Genomic DNA, 6,331 nt, shown 5'->3' on the forward strand with positions numbered 1-6,331 from the left:
CTGCCGAGGCGGGTTTCGAACCCGCGGGCTCAGGCAATCCACTCACCTCAGCCTCCCAAGGGCGCGGGATTACAGGCTGAGCCACTGAGCCCGACAACAATGTAAAATAAAATAAAAAAACAAAAACTAAGTCCTCCTAAAGCTTTTGTTAGCTCAAGGATCACCTCTTGCAAGTATCCTCATGACACTGTAGATAAGCTAAAAATTTACCCCAAATAGTTCTGAGAATTTTCTTTAGAGGGCTCTCTGCTTTGGAATTCTCTCTCTGTTGTGTCTCTGTTGGCAGTTTTTCAGAAGTTAATAGAAGCCCCTTTAACGTTTTCCTCTCCTGACTGGCAGGTAACACTTAAGAGAACAGAAGCCATTTTCTTCATAATTCTATGTATACAGTGCTCTGCAAACTCTTAGGTAGGAGTGGGGGATGGAAATAATTCAGATATTTTCCCCTCTCTATCTGCTTTGGTTGGGACATCAATTGCACATGCAGGATCAGCAGCAATTACAATGGCATAAAACACATTACTTTTTTTTTTACAAACAAAATTAACTGGAGTAAAGTGGCCAGGCTAAAACAATATCCCTAAAATGAAAAATAACCCATTATCAATTAGTAAATTATTAAAATGTACTCGTGATTATAGGTCTGAAAAACTGGACTTTGGTCAGGAACAGTGGCTCACGCCTATAATCCCAGCACTTTGGAAGGTTAAAGTGAGAGGATTTCCTGAGCCCACGGGTTTGAGACCAGCCTGGGCAACATGGCGAGACCTCATCTCTACAATAAATTAAAAAAATAGCCAGGCGTGATGGCGCATGCCTGTAGTTCCAGCTACTTGGAAGGCTGAAGTGGAAGGATTACCTGAGCCCAGCAAACCAAGGCTGCAGTGGCTGTGAGCGTGCCACTGCACTCCAGCCTGGACAACAGAGCAAGACTTCGACTCAAAAAACAAACACACACCTGGACTTCACAGAGATTTATAGAAAAAATAAAATAAAAGGCTTCATTTTTGTTTTTTTGTTTTTGAGTCAGAGTCTCACTCTGTCGCCCAGACTGGAGTGCAGTGACATGCTCACGGCCACCGCAGCCTCGGCCTGCTGAGCTCAGGTGATCCTTCCGCCTCAGCCTTCCAAGTAGCTGGAACCACAGGCGCATGCCACAATGCCCGGCTAAGATTTTTATTTATCGTAGAGACAAGGTCTCACCAAGTCGCCCAAGCTGGTCTCGAATCAGGCAATGCTCTTGCCTCGTCTCCCAAAGTGCTGGAATTACAGGGATAAGGCAATATGCCAGGCTAAAAGGTTTTTTTTTAATCCTTGAGACATAGCAGCAAAATTCTAAATTTGATCAGAAAACATGGTACAAAGTGCACATAATTGGCTCAAAAAGGGGTTACTTTACCCTCATTTCCTTCAAAGAAAGAAGTATCTGTGAAAACTGATATGATCTACCAATATCTCAAACATTTTAGTTCATGAAGATGAGGAATTACTTGAATTTGCAAACAGTGCTAGAAAAACTAGGAACATTTTATGAAACCAGAAACACCATACCCTTTCACTTCAATGAAATACATTCTAAAGAAATTTTGACTTTGAAAGCAATCACATTATAATTTTAAAAAAAGAAATGTTGATAGTTTTCCTGTCATACTCTCTCAGCAAGTTAAGTAAGCAAGTTATATCACATTAAATCAACCTGAAGACTGAGATTTAGAAGAGAAAAATATAATTGCTGGGATGGTAGACTAAACTGAAATACTCTGCCTAACCATAGCCTATCACCTATCTGCTCCTCAGTGCCACTCTTCTGCGCCCCGACCTCTTTTTTACTTAAGTCCTAAGAAATATCACTGTTTAAAAACAAAACACTGTAATACCTGGACTTCCCTCTAATAAACATGAGTATACTCCCAAATATCTTTCTCATCTATGCCAGTGCTTGTATGAGCTCAGACAAATCTTTCCTTTTCACAATTTACTTTCCAAACTGGCAAATAATTATATTCACTCATAGAAATGTCAAAAGTCTTGATTAATAAAATTTGCCAAGCACTTTTAAATATACAGATAAAAGCAGTTATAACAAGAACCTTATTTTAAAAAAGAATGTATTCCCTTTAGAGCCCTTACAGAAGTAAAGGTGGTAGTGTGCCGGCTGGTGTTATTTTTGCGCGCTCTCATGTTCTCAGTCTCTCTTATTTTTAAACAAATTTTACTGCTTCTGCATACATTTTTCAAAGAAAAACAACCTTCTGCATATGAGAACTGAGACGTTAACCTATCCTTTGGAGAGATTACTGTTTCATCTACTCCTATCAAGAGGCCAGGAATCAAGATTTTTCCAAGGCTGTGATTGGGGGGGATAAATGGGGGTTTCTATCATATTAAGACCAGTAAAGAGAAACCAATTTGAAGGAGAAAAAGAAAAGTAGAGATTCCTTGGGGACAGCTTCTGGTTTTAGTCACTGTTGTCATTCATTTCCAACAATTGAAAAAAATGATTCCAAATTATATTTAAAACACAACATTTAATCAGAATTAAAGTATAGCCGGGCTCGGTGGCTCAGCCTGTAATCCCGTGCCTTTGGGAGGCTGAGATGAGTGGATTGCTTGAGCCCGTGGGTTCGAGACCCGCCTGGACAACTTGGCGAGCCCTCATCTCCACAATAAATCAAAAATTAGCCAGGCATGGTAGCGCATGCCTATAGTTCCAGCTACTTGGAAGGCTGAAGCAGAAGGATCGCCGGAGCCCAGCAGGTCGAGGCTGTGGTGGCCAGAAGAGGCCACTGCACACCAGTTTGGGCGACAGAGTGAGACTCCACCTCAAAAATAAATAAATAAATAAATAAATAAATAAAGTATAGCAGGTCTTATTTGTTTTCTCTTTTAGATCTGAGTTTACATCAGAATTCAACCTCATACATTAACACTGTTTTTTGTCACTCCGATGTATTTTTTTCTATATATGGGCTTTTTTATTGGCTGAAGGGTAGCTAGATATAGTTGTGAGCTTTTTTCTTTTAATCAGTGATATCTTGGAAGATATGGCTGTGTTAGAAATGGGGATGTTGGCTGGGCTTGGTGGCTTAGCCTGTAATCCCAGCACTTTGGGATTACAGTTCTGGCTACTTGGAAAGCTGAGGCGGAAGGATCGCGGAGCCCAGCAGGTCGATGCTGGGGTGGCGGTGAACGTGCCACGGGACTCCAGCCTGGGCGACAGAGTGAGACTTCAACTCAAAAAAATAAAAAATAAAAAGAAATAGGGATGTTGACATACAGTGTGTTAGTGGATGTCTTGCATCTTTCCAGCCTCCCCCCACCAAGCCTTTGCTCACGTTATTTCTTCTATATGGATTGTCCCTCCCCTTCCTCCATTCCTGTAAAGCTAAATCCTATCCATTTTTCAAGGCCCAATTCACATGCTCCATTCCTTACACTCTCATATAACTTCCTATTTCTAGTATATAATATTACTGAGATTTAAAAATGTTTACATGAATTTGTATCTGTCTTTCCTACTACATTGAGACCCTTGAGTACAAAAAAACCCTCTCATGTCATGACCCTAGACACAATAAATTTTTGAAATATAAAAAATAAAATCTCAGTTCAAAGTAACCTTTAAAAGGGATGCCATAAGCAACCTAATTATTCAGTCAGTGGGGCTGCTAGAAGCCATTGTCTTCATAGCTGAATTCAACTGACTCAATTGCAAACTCTTTTAAGGCCAAGAACTCCGTCTTATTTCTTGTGCATCTCTCCTACACACACCTCAATATCACCAAATTCAATGTTCTGCACACATTAAGTGTCAATATAAAGCCAGATTACCATAGATAAAGAGGTTATGATTAAAACAAAGATCAGATTCTGGAAAAATACTGAATTACAAAATGATAAAACAGTGTTGTCTGTGCTTAAGATATCCTCAACGTTTACAACAAAGTGTCAAAGATAAGATGCCATGGAGTGGGACAAGAATGGAGAGTGACTTTACTGGAAGAGGGGGCACAATGAACAAAATGAAGTGGGAACAAGAGTGCTCTCTCAGTTTACCTTATGATCCCAGAGCCAGACAAGAAGCCAGATATCTATTTTTAAATTATCTCATCAATTGTGGCGATTCTAGTAATCCTAGTTTCCAAAATATAACAAGATGTCACTAAGCAAAGACCCCAGTCCATATGACTTCCAACGCTGGGCACAGACCTTTTACCCTCAATTAATTAGGTAACATAGGCCATGGATAGATGATCAAGGTACTCTCCCCAGGAGGGTACAAGAAAGTGACACCGGTGGGTGGCTAATCTCCCCTCCTCCATCCCCTGGTAGGGAAAGTAAAACATAAGTTTGCTAAATACCTGAGTCTTGAAGAACTGAGAGTTTAGAGATTGCCAAGATTAGCATGACCTTCTCTCTACACTTGGTAGCACAGACTGACAACACAGAACACTCCCTCTTAGAAAGGACGACGGGAAGCCAATGAAGGACTTACCTGGCTTTTCCGTCCTATGGTGAAGCCTTCGAAGCTACCCAGACCGTGGCGGCGACAAATTAGCGCATGCAGGCTCCAAGCTCACACACTCCGAGCAGTCACAGGAGCTGCGGCAACGGCGGCGGTAGCTGTGGCGGCAGCAGCAACTCCTCCCTTCACTTCTCTTTTTCCGCCTCCTGGCGCCGCGGCTGGCCACCTTTACCCCTCCCTTTTTCGACTGCCCCCACTTCCGGGTGATGCCCCGGCCGGAAGCAGGGCCGCCACGGAAAAGGGAGCGACGCGTCACGTGAAAGAGAACGCAGGATCCAGAGTCAAGCTTCTCCCGCCCCCTGCTGCCCTCTGGCCGACATGCAGCCTCAGGCGCCTCTGCGTTAGGATACGAGGCCCCTAGTCGCCTCAAGCTAAAACCCAAAACAGTGCCTATGCCATCTATAGTTTCCTAACCTCAGGCCAAGAGGTATACTGTAAGAGCTCTTTGTAAGTCATCTTCTACATAGTTCATCTTTACCCAGCATAAAATTAGGGTGCATCTGAGTTACCTTGCTTCTGGTAGAAGTGTAGTCTAATTCCAGATGTAAATGCCAGAACAATAAACTTGCCTTCATCTCTACATTGAAAAATGACAGAGGGGAAAATGTTTATAAATTCATAATCTATATGTGTGTGTTGGGGCAGGGATACCACCTCACTACCTTCATATCGTCATTCCAAGCTCTGAATTACTTCCCCATTTAGTTCACTCATCCAATATTTCAAACCCCTGGAGAATTCCAGGAATGCAAAAATGTTAGAATACCTGTCACTATGAGTTCATATAGAAAGAAGATCCATTAAATGTGATAATACAATGCAATAAATAAGTGGTACAGAAAACATTTGAGATAAGAGTTTTTTATTCATTTTTCAATTTGACATTTTAAAAAGCAACAAATATGCAGGATTTTTTAAATTATGATTTTTTTTTGTAGTCAGAGTCTCACTCTGTCATCCAGGTTGGAGTGCAGTGGCACACTCACAGCCACCACAGCCTCGACCTGCTGGGCTCAGGCAATCCTTCTGCCCCAGCCTTCCAAGTAGCTGGAACTACAAGCGTGCACCACCATGCCCAGCTAATTTTTCTTGATTTATTGTAGATATGAGGTCTCACCAAGTTGCCCAGGCTGGTCTCAAACCCCTGGATTCAGGCAATCCTCTCAGCCTACATTGTAGTTGTCAACATGCATAGCCATAACTACTAAAATACAAATTCAGCCTTAAATTTAAAATTTTTAAAAATCACATCTGACCTTCCATATGACCCAGCAATCCCACTATTCGTAATATATCCAGAGGAACTCAAATCATTTTACAAAAAAGATACCTGCACACACGTTTGTTACAGCTCTTTTAGCAATAGCAAAAAACATGGAACCAACCATGCTGCCCATTGAAGCTGGACTGGCTAAAAAAAATGTGGTAGGCCGGGCTTGGTGGTTCAGCCTGTAATCCCAGCACATTGGGAGGCCAAGGCGATTGGATTGCCTGAGCCTACGAGTTCGAGACCAACCTGGGCAACTTGGCGAGACCTCGTCTCTACAATTAATAAAAAAATAGCCGGGCATGGTAGTGCACGCCTGTAGTTCCAGCTACTTGGAAGGCTGAGGCAGAAGGAGCCCAGCAGGTCAAGGCTGAGGTGGCTGGGAGCATGCCACTGCACTCCAGTCTGGGCAACAGAGTGAGACACCAACTCAAAAAAAAAAAAAGTGGCACATATACACAATGGAATATTACGCAGCCTTAAAGAAGGACAAACATATGGACTTTGCAGCAACTTGGATGGATTTAGAGTCTATCATA

Source organism: Carlito syrichta, unplaced genomic scaffold (genome assembly GCF_000164805.1).
Source record: "Carlito syrichta isolate Samal-C Ts95f unplaced genomic scaffold, Tarsius_syrichta-2.0.1 Scaffold314761, whole genome shotgun sequence".
In the NCBI taxonomy this organism is placed as follows: Eukaryota; Metazoa; Chordata; class Mammalia; order Primates; family Tarsiidae; genus Carlito; species Carlito syrichta.